The sequence below is a fragment of the Mirounga leonina genome, unplaced genomic scaffold (genome assembly GCF_011800145.1).
Source record: "Mirounga leonina isolate KUSES-001 unplaced genomic scaffold, KU_Mleo_1.0 Mir_53, whole genome shotgun sequence".
In the NCBI taxonomy this organism is placed as follows: Eukaryota; Metazoa; Chordata; class Mammalia; order Carnivora; family Phocidae; genus Mirounga; species Mirounga leonina.
Window position 1 is genome coordinate 63,712,411 of NW_023270807.1, and position 14,778 is coordinate 63,727,188.

General features: G+C 46.5%; 1 protein-coding gene across 1 annotated transcript in view; it reads right to left on the bottom strand.

The window, feature by feature from the left end:
• The window catches only part of SCML4 (Scm polycomb group protein like 4), a 131,706-nt gene extending 119,768 nt beyond the window's left edge, over positions 1 to 11,938 (bottom strand). The window contains exons 1-4 of the mRNA XM_034991740.1: positions 11,540 to 11,938; positions 7,422 to 7,560; positions 4,861 to 4,982; positions 3,105 to 3,232 (exon numbers count right to left, since the gene is read on the bottom strand). The gene's annotated coding sequence lies outside the window, so the exon portion shown is untranslated. The remainder of the gene's footprint in view (positions 1 to 3,104; positions 3,233 to 4,860; positions 4,983 to 7,421; positions 7,561 to 11,539) is intronic.
• Positions 11,939 to 14,778: the final 2,840 nt, after the last annotated feature.

A 14,778-nucleotide genomic window follows, 5' to 3' on the forward strand; every position in this document is an offset into this window, starting at 1 on the left:
TTAAGCACTGTTGTTAGGTATGCACACATTTAGGATTGTTAGGTCTTTTTGGAGGATTAAACTCTTTATCATTATACAATGTCACTATTTATCTTTGAAAATATTCCTTATTCTGAAGCCTACTTTTTCAAATATTAATATAATATAGCTACTCCAGCTTTCTTTAGTAATTGAGTGGTATTTCTTTTTCATCCTCTTAGCCATAATGAATCTATGTTCCTGTATTTTAAGTGAGACACTATCAGATGGTCTAATATATATGCAATTGGAATACCAGAAGGAGAAGAGAGAAGGAGGCAGAAGAAATATTGGAAGGAACTAATGGCTGAGAATTTCCCAAAGTTCATGACAGGTACCAAACCACAAATCCAAGAAGCTCAGAAACACGAAGCAGAAAACAAACAAACAAAAACATCACATCTATGGGACGCCTGGGTGGCTCAGTTGATTAAACATCTGCCTTCAGCTCAGGTCATGATCCCAGGGCCCTGGGATTGAGTCCCACATCCGGCTCCTTGCTCAGGGGGGAATCTGCTTCTCCCTCTGCCTGCAGCTCCCCCTGCTGGTGCTCTCTCTCTCTCCCTCTGACAGAGAAATAAATAAAATCTTCAAAAAAAAATCACACCGAAAATAAAATATTAAAAGGAAATCTTGAAAGCAACCAAAGAAAAAAGGCATATTACATTCCCTGAGGAAGGCAGGAGACTCTCACACAGTTGCCAGAAGCCTCATTCTTGTGCCCTTTTAGAAGATCATCAATCCAAAAATTAAAAACAAAAAAGGAATCTAAAATGGACTTCACCAAACTTATAGCAACCTATTTTGCAACAATCTTAAAACTTTCAACAGCATGCCCTTTGACCACCAGATATTCCAAAGTACAGAGAAGTGCCTTATTCAAAGTAAACCAGGAAAACAACTCCCTCTGCACAGGTACACTTCTTTCACTCACTGACTTCTTCCTCAACCTCCCTCCTCTGCCTGCAGACCCTGCTAGTGACGTCCGGACTGTTGTCCCCAGCACAGGGGACATGGCAGAGGGAGATTGTTGAAAAGCAGCGTACTCGTAGGCACACTCAACTTTGGGGAAGAAGGAGACTGAACATATTGCTAGGTGGGGATGCCCCACCCAAACTTCCTGCAACAGCCCAGAAGCGAGGGGGGGAGGAAGGGGTCTTTATCACACCCCACTTTCACCAGAGATGGGCAGGTATAACCCCGGGCTGCTGGCGATGTCCTCTTGACCAGCTCTGGCACTTGCACCCAGGTTTCCCTGGCCCTGAGAGAGAGAAAAAAACCAAAGCAACAGAAAAAAACATCAAAAAAAGACAGAAAAGAAACAAACAATAGCAAACCAAGTAGGGAAAACTATCAGGACACAGTATCAGAATGAAATGAGTATGTGTTTGCTAAAGGAAAACTAAAGGTATGGTGGTAGACAGAGGAAAACTGAAAAATAAAATGTAAACTGTGACACAGAATAATTAAATAATGGGAAACAGATGTGAGTGTGTGTAAGGAGGAGAAGAGGAAATGAAGAGCAGAAAGAAAACACCACTTGGCTGCGGGAGGGTGAGCAGGTCTTGTGCCACAGGGTTGACTCACACACGCATGATGGGTAGAGGTCATAGCCAGAGGGTGCCAAGGAAGGAAGGCGGAAGAAAGGGTGTTGGTGCCCACGGGCACAGGTGATCAAATTAAACAGGCTTCTACTGGCAATCTCTTTTTCCCTTAAATGCATTGAGGAAAAATTATTAATGTGCTCACAATGTAACAAGAAGCTGATGATTAAAATGATTTGCGGGTCCTGATTAGCAGCCACAAGCCTCAAATGTCTTCAGAGGTGTGCAGAAGGGTGTTAAGCCCCCAGCTGCTCCTTTGGCTCGCAGCTGGATCAAGGCTTCCTCACTTTGCGAAATAACTTTATTTTTAAGGACAGAATCTAATTCATTTTCCAAACAACTACCTCGGAAGCCCAAATTGCGTGGGCAGTCACAGCAGGGGGACTCCCTCCCTGCAGTCAATTCTCCATCCCATATGTTCACATGCCAAATTTCACACCTCCAACACACTATATATTTTGGAGAGACTAAGAAATCATATCCGCAACATAGTGATTCAAAGGATCTCACTTTGGCAAAAAGGACCATCTGAAATTAGGCTTGGGAGGGGGTCAAAAAATCTGTCCTAACATGGCAGGACATGATGATCCTGCCTATCAGGTTAGTGTTGTTGGAGCCTGAATATTCTTTCCCATGGGGCCAGAAACACTGGGAGATCACATGTGCTATTAGCCTCTTTTCACACTGGACTTAGCAGCTGTTGGAAAGGTGATGGTTCTCTGGAAATGTCAGAATGATTGAGTCTGTTTTCTCCATGAATCAATGGAGGGACTGGGATTTTCTCGCTTGCATGATTTCCTATTACTAAAGAGAGTATTAAAATCTTATGAGAGGGGCGCCTGGGTGGCTCAGTCAGTTAAGCAGCTGCCTTCGGCTCAGGTCATGATCCCGGGGTCCTGGGATGGAGCCTCACATCAGGCTCCCTGCTCAGCGGGAACCTGCTTCTCCCTCTTCCTCTGCTTACTGCCCTTCCTGCTTGTGCTCTCTCTCTCTCTGTGTCAAATAAATAAATAAAATCTTTAATAAAATAAAATAAAATCTTATGAGAGTGGCACCTGGGTGGCTCAGTCAGTTAAGCATCCGATTCTTGATTTAGGCTCAGGTCATGATCTCAGGTTTGTGAGATCAAGTCCCTCATTGGCCCGCACACTGGATGTGGAGCCTGCTTAAGATTCTCTCTCTCCCTCTCCTTCTGCTCCTCCCCCCAGTCCCCACTTGTGCGCACATGCTCTCTCTCTCTTAAAAAAAAAAAGTCTTATGAGAATGATAAGGTGACCAAAATCTAAGTTTGAAACTCTTCATTGACTATGCTCCCTTAGAAAGAAATAGGCAAGGTATTATTTTGAATCCTCAGATTTCAATTGTGTGTGACACAACATTAGAGTTTTATTGTCCGAGTAAGGGGATACGGTGTGGGAAGGCAGGGTTTTATGAGACCCAAATTACTATGAACATTTACCACACATGTTATTAAATTTTTACCTCAAATCCTCCAAATGCTTGCCCTTGTTTTTCTTTCCCGGACCAATTCCCAGCTCCCCATTGAACTCGGGTGCCACGTGGGTTGGACAAGTCTGTGGAGAATGCTCTGCTCACAGTCCTATTCCCACCTGCAGTGAGAGAAGGTAAGTGGGCTTCTTACCCAGATAAGAAGGTAAGTGGGCTTCACCACCAGATACGGGGAAGACAAGGACCCCTCCCTGAGGCTCCTGTAGAGAGGAAAGGACCTCTGCTACTGGGAGCTCAGCTGGCCTCTCAGACCAAGCTTAGGTGTCCAACAGGAACAGCGAGCTCTCCCATGAAGTCACCACTTCCTGGTTCTAGAAGCTTCCTGACCAAAACTCCAGCCTGACAGCCAAACTCTTGTCTATTGAGGTGTTGATGGGATCCCTCAAAGAGTCATCTCTCAGATACCAATGAAGTGCTCCTTCCCTCATCAGAGTTTCCTGGTGTATGGGTTGAATTGTGTCCTTCCCCAAAAAAAGATATGTTGAAATCCTAACCCCCAGTACCTCAGAACATGACCTTATTTGAGATAGGGTCTTTGACAGAGGTCATTAGGTCATTAGGGTGGACTCTAATCCAATATGACTGGTCTCCTTATTAAAAAGAAATATTTGGACAGAGAGACAGACATACATAGAGGAAAACAAAATGTGAAGAGACACATCGACAAACCAAGAAAAGATCCTGGATCTCCTTCATAGCACTCAGAAGGAAATAACCTGCGGACACCTTGATCCTGGAAATCTAGCCTCCAGAACTGTGAGATACTACACGTCTGTTGCTTAAGCCATCCAGTTTTGTGGTACTTTGTCCCAGGAAACTGATGTTCTTGGCTTCCTGTCCCCCCAGACCAAGCAGGTCAGGACCAAGGGAGAGCATATCTACATCTGAGCCAGTTTGATTTCAGATGGCATTCCAGAGTGGAATGAGGAAATGAGCTCCACAAGGGCCAAGGAGTGTTATTAGGAATATTGTAAGGGCTTTGGTCCCTTACAGGACAGAGTCTCTTGACCCAAAATATAAATGTAATGGACACAGAGACTGTGAAATGGTCACCCAGAAGTAAGGTCCCCAGGAGACTCCCACAGGGCCTTGTTCAGGGTGGTGTACAGAAGTTATCATGATTTCCAAAATCTGCCCCACTGAACAGCTCCTATTCAGCGTGGACTCCAGTCAGAAAGCAAACTACAGATTCACCCATAAAAATAAATTAACATAAAAACATTAAGCTCCTTGAAAGGAAAGGTTCCACAGACATAAAGGGCCGCAGCTTTAGCTGAATGAATGCCATGATTAAAAGGATAAATTCCTTCTTTTTCTAAAATCTGTTAAGAAAGCTGATGGCTTGGGGGGGAAAGTGTACTTGTGTTTAACTGAAACAAAACAGAGAAGTCGGATTTTTTTAAACTATATAGATACAGATAGATTTAACTAGATAGATAATACGGTAAGTCTTGTCCCAAATATGTACGTATGTGCCAAATACTGCCTAGGACATACTTACACTCAATAACCTGCTGTTTATGGGGCGCCTGGGTGGCTCAGTTGGTTGAGCGACTGCCTTCGGCTCAGGTCATGATCCTGGAGTCCCGGGATCGAGTCCCGCATCGGGCTCCCTGCTCGGCAGGGAGCCTGCTTCTGCCTCTGACCCTCCCGCCTCTCATGTGCTCTCTCTCTCTCATTCTCTCTCTCTCAAATAAATAAATAAAATCTTTAAAAAAATAATAATAACCTGCTGTTTATCCGAAATTCAAACGGACCCGGGTGTCCTGCTCGTGCGTGCGGGGCATCTGGTCCCCCTGCTCCCGGTCGCCCAGCAAGTGGGAGGCAGCTCAGCCGGGGGTGTGGCGGGTCCTAAGGAGGAGGGGGGTTCCGTTAGGTGAGGGAAGCTCTATCCCCCCTGCTCTAGCGAGAGGCCCTGAAAGCTCACTGGGCCACCTCCGAGGCGTGAACTAGGTAGCTGTCCCCCTCCTCCAGGGTGGCCTGGGGACAGGGGGAGGGCCCCGCACGAGGCCTGGCGCCAGCTCTAGCATCTGAGAGGCCAAACGTGCAAGCGGCGGGGGGGACCCCTTTGGCGTCCAGGGGTCCGAGGAGAGCAGCTCAGCGCTGGCAAGAGGCACAGGGGACGTGGTCGGTGAACCAGCGGAGGCCCGAGGCTGCCCTGGGTTCCGGAGGGCCTGGCGGGGCGGGGGCTGGACCGCGGCCGAGGGGGCCCGGCGGAGCAGAGAGCTCCAGCCACCCCGCTGAGGCCCGCCGGCTCCAGAAAGGGGCCCCGGATATTCCCGGCCCTGCCGGCCAGCCCGGCCCTCCTCGGCCGCCTCACGCCCCCTGGCGGCCGCAGCTGGCACGCCCGCTCGCGCCACAGTCCGGACCCGGGCGCTGAGCACCGGCACTGGGGAGTTGGGGGTAGGGCTGGGGGGTGCGGTGGGCTCGTGCCTCCCGGGGGCAGGGAAGAAGAAAGGGACCATTTCCACCGAAGGTGCCTCTCTCAGTGTCTTCACGGATTGGGAACAGCTGTGACTCCCCCAAAGCACCTACCTACCTGGTCACCCACATCTGCTGGCCGAACTAAGCCCGCATTTGCATGTCCCCCAGGGAAGATCCTCATTCCTCCTGAGGACCTCTTTGCCCGGCTCGTCTGCAGGGATTCGGTAGCTTAATGCTTTGCCAGCCCCACCAGTTGGATCACCTTGAGTATGTGTGATAGGGGAATCCCATCTTTTCAAAATATACCACTTGCCAAGCCTGCCAGCCCACCCTGGAGGCTTGGGACTTGCCAGTCATGTGAGCCTTAAAATAAACTATAGATAAACTCCTTAAAATAAATCTAAAGATAGGTAGATAGACAGATACAGATACAGGTTTATTAATAGATATAGTACAAGCTTACTGTATAGAGCGTATAGATGTAGATACATTCTCTTGGTTGTATCTCCAGAGAACTCTAACGCAGGATCCCTAGCTCAGGCCCCACTGGTCGCTCACCTACTTCACAACCTGGTTCCAGCAAGACCCCTCTTCTGTCTTACCGGTTTTTCCTCTCCAGTAGATGATTTCCTTCTGCATAAAACATACTGTTGTTTCATGTTTTAAAAAGTCTTGTTTTAGGGGCACCTGGGTGGCTCAGTCTTTAAGTGTCTGCCTTTGGCTCAGGTCATGATCCCAGGGTCCTGGGATCGAGCCCTGCATCGGGCTCCCTGCTCTGTGGGTATGTGTGATAGGGGTTCTCTCTCTCCCACTCCCCCTCTCCCACTCTCCCTGCTTGTGTTCCCTCTCTCGCTGTGTCTCTCTCCGTCAAATAAAAAAATAAAATCTTTAAAAAAAAAAAGAAAAGTCTTGTTTTGGAAATCTTAGAAGTTCTCTTCTAGCTACTATTCCATTTCTTTGATCCTCTTTGCAACAACATTCCTCTGAAGAGTTGTCTGTGCTCTCTGTCCCTAATTTCTCTCATCCCACCCTCTTTGTTTGCCTTTGCATTGTGAAATTGACACATAGACAAAAAGGTGGAGTGGGCGTTTAAGAACAAAGGCATAAAGCTTAATGATTTATCCCAAACAAATACCCTTGCTATCACCATCCAGGTCAAGAAACAGCACATTAGCAAGAGCACAGAAGCCTTCCTCGTGCCCCCTCTCACTTCTGACCCCGTTCTGCCCCAAAGGTAACCATCAGCCTGACTTTTAGGAAAACCACTTCCTTGATTGACTTGATTGTTTTACCATCTAGGCATGCATCCCTAAATATCATACTTTAGTTTTACCCGTTTCTTGAACTTTAAATAATGGGATAATTAAAAATGTCTTCTGTTATTGGTTTCTTTCACTCAATATTGCATTGGTAACATTCACCCATGTTGACATATGTAACTGCATTTCATTTGTTTTCATTACTTTATATTATCCCATTGTATTATGTTATCTATTGCTGCGTAACAAATTACCCCCAACTTAGCAGCTGGAAACCAACATTTACTATACGACCTATGTTCTGAGAATCAGTAATCATTCTTGGTTTAGCTGGGTGTTCTGGCTTATAGTCTCTCAAGTCATTGCAGTCAAGCTGTTGCCTGAGGCTATAATCTCTGAAGCCTTAACTAGGGCTGGAGGATCCACTTCCAGATTCACTCACATGGCTGTTGACAAGAGATTAAGTCCCGGCCATGTGAGCCTCTCCATAGGCGTGCTCATGACATGGATTCCCCAGAGTAAATAGTCTAAGAGAAAATATGGGAATGAGAGCTCTCACAATGGAAGCTGCAGTGTTTTTTATACCCAAATCTCAGAAGTGACATACCATCACTGTTGCTGTATGCTATTAATCACAGAGATCACAGAGACCAAGCTGGTCCAGTGTGGGAGGGGACCAGCCCAGGATGTGAACACCAGGAGGCAGGGGATCACTGGGGACCATCTTGGAGGCTGCCCATCACAACCTTGGTATAAACATAGAAAAATTTATTTATCCATTCTATTATCAATCCACATTTGAGTTGTTTCTAATTTGGGACTGTTATGAATAGAACTTCTATGAGCATTCTTTTTTTTTATTATGTTACGTTAATCACCATACATTACATCATTAGTTTTTGATGTAGTGTTCCATGATTCATTGTTCGTGTATAACACGCAGTGCTCCATGCTGTATGTGCCCTCTTTAATACCCATCACCAGACTAACCCATCCCCCCACCCCCCTCCCCTCTAGAACCCTCAGTTTGTTTCTCAGGGTCCAGTCTTTCATGGTTCGTATCCCCCTCCGATTTCGCCCCCTTCATTTTTCCCTTCCTGCTATCTTCTTCTTCTTTTTTTTTAACTTATAATGTATTATTTGTTTCAGAGGTACAGGTCTGTGATTCAGCAGTCTTACACAATTCACAGCACTCGCCATAGCACGTACCCTCCCCAGTGTCTATCACCCAGCCACCCATCCCCCCTACCCCCCACCACTCCAGCAACCCTGAGTTTGTTTCCTGAGATTAAGAATTCCTCATATTGGGCGCCTGGCTGGCTCAGTTGGTTAAGCGACTGCCTTCGGCTCAGGTCATGATCCTGGAGTCCCTGGATCGAGTCCTGCATCAGGCTCGGCAGGGAGTCTGCTTCTCCCTCTGACCCTCCCCCCTCTCATGTGCTCTCTCTCATTCTCTCTCTCTCAAATAAATAAATAAAATCTTTAAAAAAAAAAAAAAAGAATTCCTCATATCAGTGAGGTCATATGATACATGTCTTTCTCTGACTTACTTCTATGAGCATTCTTAATACATGTCTACTGGTACATATGTGCATGCATTTCTGTTGGTAAATACCTGAAAGTATAATTACTATGTCCATGCCTATGCATAACTTCAACTTTAGTAACTAATGGTAAACTGCTTTACAAAGTGATCTACAAATTTATATTTTTACCAGAGTGGATGAGATTTCAAGGTGCTATGTGTCCACCGCTTGGTATTGCCAATTCTTCAACTTCTGCCTTCTGGTGAACAGGTAGTGATATCTCATTGTGGTTTTAATTTGCATTTCTCTGATGGATAAAGAACTTGAACAGCTTTTCACGTATTTGTTTTGCCCTTCGGATATAGTGTTTTGTGCAGTAGAGTAGACAGGGAGACACGGCACTCAGATCCTCCTTCAAGGAAGGTCATGTTGCCTAGCGGCAGGGAGTGTGGTCGGCAGACAGCTTCCAGCCAACGGTTCCTTCAGGGCTGGCCTTGATACAGAGAACCACCTTGTCAAGGTCATGCTCTTCCTGAGGAGCCCATGCTCACTGAGCAAGGCAGGACTATAAAGAGACAGCCTTTTCAGCCTGGCACGAGACATACTAATGAGCAATATTCATTCCTGAGCACCCTCCTAGGCTGGTCCAGGCTTTGCTAGGTCTACGTTAAAGTTCAGCTCCTTTCTCTGCCCCTTCCTGCTTCCTCCCTCTTTTGTTCACAATAAACATCTTGGTTCTTTTTCTTTTATTAAAATGTTTTATTTATTTATTCATGAGAGTCAGAGAGAGAGAGAGGCAGAGGCAGAGGGAGAAGCAGGCTCCCTGCCTAGCAGGGAGCCCGATGCGGGACTCGATCCCAGGACCCTGGGATCATGACCTGAGCCGAAGGCAGACGCTTAACTATCTGAGCCACCCAGGCGCCCCCTAAACATCTTGGTTCTTAATAAATATCTGACACCACAAACCCCTTCTCAGTGTCTGCTTCTGAAGGACCCAATCTGTGACACAAAGTGTCTTTTTAAGCCTATTGCCAATTTTCCCATTGATTTGTCTTTTTTTTTTTTTTCTTACCAATTTGTAGGAGTCTTTTGTATAGTATGGATTCAAGGGCTTTCTAAATTGTGTGTGTGACGAATAACTTCTCCCACGCTAGGGCTTCCGTTTTTCATTTCTTTATTGTGTCTTTGAAGAACAAAAGTCCTTCATTTGGATGTAATTCACTTTCTCAATTTTTTTTTCCTTTTTAGACATGCTCTTTGTAGCCTACCCTAAGGTCATAAATATCTCCTATATTCTAAAAGCTTTTATTGTTTTGCCTCTCAAATTTAGACTTCCAAGCCACCTGGAATTAATTGTTGCATAAGAAATGAGAAGGGGACCATGCATCGTTTCCCCCCACCCCTGAATGGGGTATCCCATTGTCCCAGCACCATATTTTGAAAATGCCTTCCTTTCCTTCACTGTACTGCAAAACCTGTCACAGACACCAGCTGTGTGAGTCTGTCCACCCATGCCGGTCTGTTTCTGGATTTCCATTCTGTATCACTGACCTCTTTGCTTTTGTCCCAATACCACACTGCCCTAATTCCCATTCTCTTTCAAGCCCACTTGGAACGGGGTTTTGTCTCCAACTGCTCCCCTGCAACTGCTCTTAGGGAGATCAGCAACACCTCTTCCCGGCTAACACCCATGTTCATCTCACTTGCCTTCTCAGCAGCAGGTGACACCAGAGGTACCCCTTCTGACACAGTGTCTTCCAGGTCACCACACTCCTGGTTTTCCTGCGACTCCTTCTCTGCCTCCCTCGCCCCCCAGTCTGGTAATGTCAATCCCCCTTGGGGCCCAGACCTTTGCCCTTGTTTCTTTGGGGATCTCATTCAGCATGTTAATGCCATTTAGCCCCAATTTTATATTACTAACTAGATTTTGTTGGCAAACTCCAGACTCATACATCCAGCTGCATCCCTAACTTTTCCATTTGAAGAATCTCAAACGAACTTGTAGTCTTTCCCTCCAGATCTGTTCCACATCTCGCCTTTACCTTCTCAGCTGATGGCAACTCCATCCTTCCACTTGCTCAGGAACATTCTTAGCAGCATCCTTACTCCTCTCTTTCTCTCTTAACAGAACATCCAATTCACTAGAAAATCCTGCCAGCTTTATCTTCAAATCTGCACAGCCCAAATCCAAGCTCTGCCCCCCACCTCCACAGCTGCTGCTCTCTCAGAGCCTCTGTGTGGACAAACGCACAGCACCTGTTGCCTTGTAAGTGGGTCAAAATTCCTGGGAGATTTCTGCCATAACCTTCTCACTGGGTCTTGCTGCTTCAGCCCCTCTCTCCTTAGTCTGGTTTTTGTTTTTGTTTTTGTCTTTGTTTTTTTTTTTTTTTTTTTTAAGATTTTATTTATTTATTTGACAGAGAGAGACACAGCGAGAGAGGGAACACAAGCAGGGGGAGTGGGAGAGGGAGAAGCAGGCTCTTTGATGCGGGGCTCGATCCCAGGACCCTGGGACCATGACCTGAGTCAAAGGCAGACGTTTAACGACTGAGCCACCCAGGTGCCCCTTTGTCTGTTTTAAATACAACAGGCCGAGGGATCCTTTTAAGACATGAGCAGATCCCGGGCGCCTGGGTAGCTCAGTTGGTTAAGCGACTGCCTTCGGCTCAGGTCATGATCCTGGAGTCCCAGGATCGAGTCCTGCATCGGGCTCCCTGCTCGGCAGGGAGTTTGCTTCTCCCTCTGACCCTCCCCCCTCTCATGCTCTATCTCATTCTCTCTCAAATGAATACATAAAAATAAAATCTTTAAAAAAACAAAACAAAAAGACATGAGCAGATCCCATCACTCCCCTGCTCAAAAACCTGCAATGGCTCCCACTTACTCAGAGTTGAAGCCAGTGTCCTTACAAGGACCTACAAGGCCCAGCCTGCCGCGACTTCATTCTCTCTCCCCTGATTCACTCTGATGTGGCCCCTGGCCTCTCCCGCGCTCTGCCCACAGGCCAGGCCGCTCCTGTCTGACAGCCCGGGTCCGGAACACCCGGCCCCCAAGCACCTGCACCTCTAACTTCTTCACCCCTTCAAGCCTTGGCCCAGATGCCGGCTTTGAGAGGAGACTCCCTCTGACCCCGAAAGCTGAAACTGCCCTCCCCCTACCTTCTTCACCTTTCTCTACTCCTTTTTTCCACTACACTTACCACGCTCAAATGTACTGTTTACACCGCTTATCGATTACAGTTATTGTTCATTCTTCTCCCCCTTGCAGAGTGTACGGCAGGGATCTTTGCCCGCTCTTCCTCGTTCTGTGTTCTGAGCACCTGGGCCAGGAAGCAACAGCCCCTCCCCGCAGCCCCAGGCCCGGGGCCGGCGCGGGCCAGGAGCTCGGCGATGGGGCTCCGGGGCTAGCTCTGCCCTAGGAAGCAGCGTGGCGCCGGGAGACGCCCCGTGCGCAGCACCCTGTCCGGAAGCGTGCCCGCGTCCCCGCTCCGGTTCTGTCCCCGCCGTGAAGGTCACTTCTCTTCTCCGTCTCTCCCCCCATCCACGCCCGGCCCGCTGTGCGTCGTCAGGCTGGCAGTGCCCTTTCCGCCGGCTGCAGAGGGCATCGCACCGCTTCCCAGCCCCTCCGCGCGCGCCGTCCCTAACTTCCCAGGCCGGAGGGCCCCGCGGGCGGACGGAGCTCCAACGCCAGCGCCCAGGGACGTCGCGTCCAGCCCTGCGTTCCCGCCCGCTTCCGTGGAGGGCTGGGGAGGCAGGCCCTCGGTTCGATCAGATTCTAAGCACCCTCGTACCAAATGCAAAGCAAACCTGACAAATCAGACTGAGCGAGATGGAGGAAGGCTTTTTAAAGACTTTTTTCCCTAGCTCTAAAGATTTTGCAACACACATTCAAAATTCTACTCAAAACTCCGTCTTAGTATTACCGAACCCGAACTCCCGTCTGAAACGTGCTGCTCCTGACGTGTCACTCCTGACATTTACTGAGATACCCTGTCATTAAGTCAGCAGACTTGAAAGATGTGGGGGCTTTCAGTGTATAAAGAAATAATGCCGTGAATCACAACACTATAGCTTCATCTCCAATTCTCAAAAGCACTTTGCTGAAAATCACATTAATCCTTATGATTTCCATGATAATAGGCCCCCATCAGTGTTCCGTGAGTAAGGGGTGGGTAGTGCGGCAAGAGCCCCTTGGGATGGTGGGAAAAAGAGTAACTGCAGAGTTCTGAACCAGGAGTGGCTTGTGGAGCGAGCTGCAAGTCCAAGACACTTGGAAGGGGCGCTTTGCCTCCATTCAGCTGGGGCGCCCCTCCTGGTGCTCCCCCTTCTCTCTGTGTATGTTGTCACATCAAGAAGAGGAACTGTAGGCTTTTGGAGAAACTTGGAAATTGACATGTGGCACAGCCAGTGACTGACATCCTAAGAATGTGGCAGAGAATCAAGAAATTAAAAAGCTGGAGAGAAACTAACCTAACACTGTATGTTAATTACACTGGAATTTTTTGAAAAAGCTGGAGAAACTTTGGATGTGATTATAAAGTAAGTAGACTAATTTTACAAAGCTATAGATGCAGACTAATGCATATACATGATGAGGAAGGCTATAGTTATCCTGTTAATATTATTGGATGTCTCAAATGCAGTTTAATGATCAAGATTTTTAAAGTCTCTCATTGAATTTTAGTCACATGCCTAATTCTTGATCAAAATGTCTATCAGCAAATTTGATTACCCTCCCCATTCGTCTGCATAATCTCTGGGCAACTTTTCACAGTCAAAACCAAAAATAAATCTTCCCTCAAAGGATGATCATAGGTGCCAGCACGACTGTTGAGAATATTTCAGAGGTTCCTCGGTTTTAACCAAAGGTCCAAAGACTCCCTGTAAGTAGAGGTACTATGTATTTTGAATTCCAACTTTTGAGAGACAATTTTCCATGGGGATCTCATGTTTCTGTACACCTTGTGAGCAGAGGCACAGAGCTTTTGTTCCAGACTTTTGATGTTTATGTAGGAAACTAGCTTGGAAGTGAGAATATCTCCCTCTTGGACAGCTTTGCTTGTTTACCCTTTAAAAGACTAGGCTTCCTGAGCTAGAAATTCATCAGCTGTGACTCAAGTATTTTCCTTGTGCAACATCTGCTCTGCGGAGCCCCCATGGAACTTGGGGGACCAGAGGAGCAGATGGGGAACATGAAGCTCACACAGCCTGCAGTGCTTCTGACCCAGGACTCTCCTGTCTTTTGCTAACATCCATGACACCGTCGCGGGTTAACTTGTTAGCCTGCAGTGTCTCAGACCCTTCATACATAGTTCTTGATACCAACCAACCCCAAAATTTAAATTTTATAGAATAAAAGGATCTTTTAGTCCTACCTAATTTCCCACCTCTCTCACGCAAACGATCTAATACAATTCCAGCACAATGAATAAATATGGATTGTCTTCTGGAATTTGTTGCAAAGGGACCTAGTATTTCCAGCTAGAAAACCAAGAAGTAAATATAATGTATTAAAGGATACGTGTTAAGAAAGACAAAGGTTAGATAGGGCTAAAAAAAGAGTAAAGGGGAAGAAGGTAATCCTAGAAGGTGGAAACAGAAATAAATTACAAAGCATGTCTTTAGTTTTGGTTTAGTCCCACAAGCTCAACCATTCTTTGCTAATAAAAATTATAGCCCTATCGCCCTCTACCGGAACCAGGCTGGAAACTACAGGGAAATAGTTTGAAGTTGCTCTTTATGGAAACTGCTCCCATCTCTTTTATCTATTGCTATCATTTTCCAGATTTTAAAGGGTAAACCTCAGGTGTTCAGAAAGATAAAGGAACACAGCTCCCTTTGCATATGCAGCCTGACAGGTTAATGCTGAACCACCTAGTGCTGAAAAGAGAGTGGACAATCCTTCCCATACTCACCTTTGATTTGTAGCAGCCAGATTACAGGGAACTCTAACAGCTGTAGCCTTTGCTGGACATCCCAGCAGTTAGCCCCTAGCTCTTTGGCCTCTACCTGCCCCACTTCCACTCCACGGATGACATCTGCTTAGAACTCTACCCTCATCTATTAACCCCATCACGAAACCTACTCAGTTCTCATCTTAGAAAGTGTCACTTTGCTCCTGGGGACTACAGTACGGCTAGACAGAGTGAATGCCAACTCCCAGCAGAGTAACATCACACTGTGAATTCAAATATTGAGTGCCAAAGGTCCAAATCATTTCAGTTTAAATGCCACCCTATCTATACGTAAAAGCAACGTATCCAAATGTTTCGATCATGCACTGAAATCAGAAAAAAATAATGAACCAATAAATGTATTTATTTACGAATTATAGAAGTGTACAATTGTACAATATATTATGTACATTATAAAACACACAAAAATAGAAATTTAAAAGGATGAGAGTAAATACAAATAACCATTTTAACATTTTCCCAAC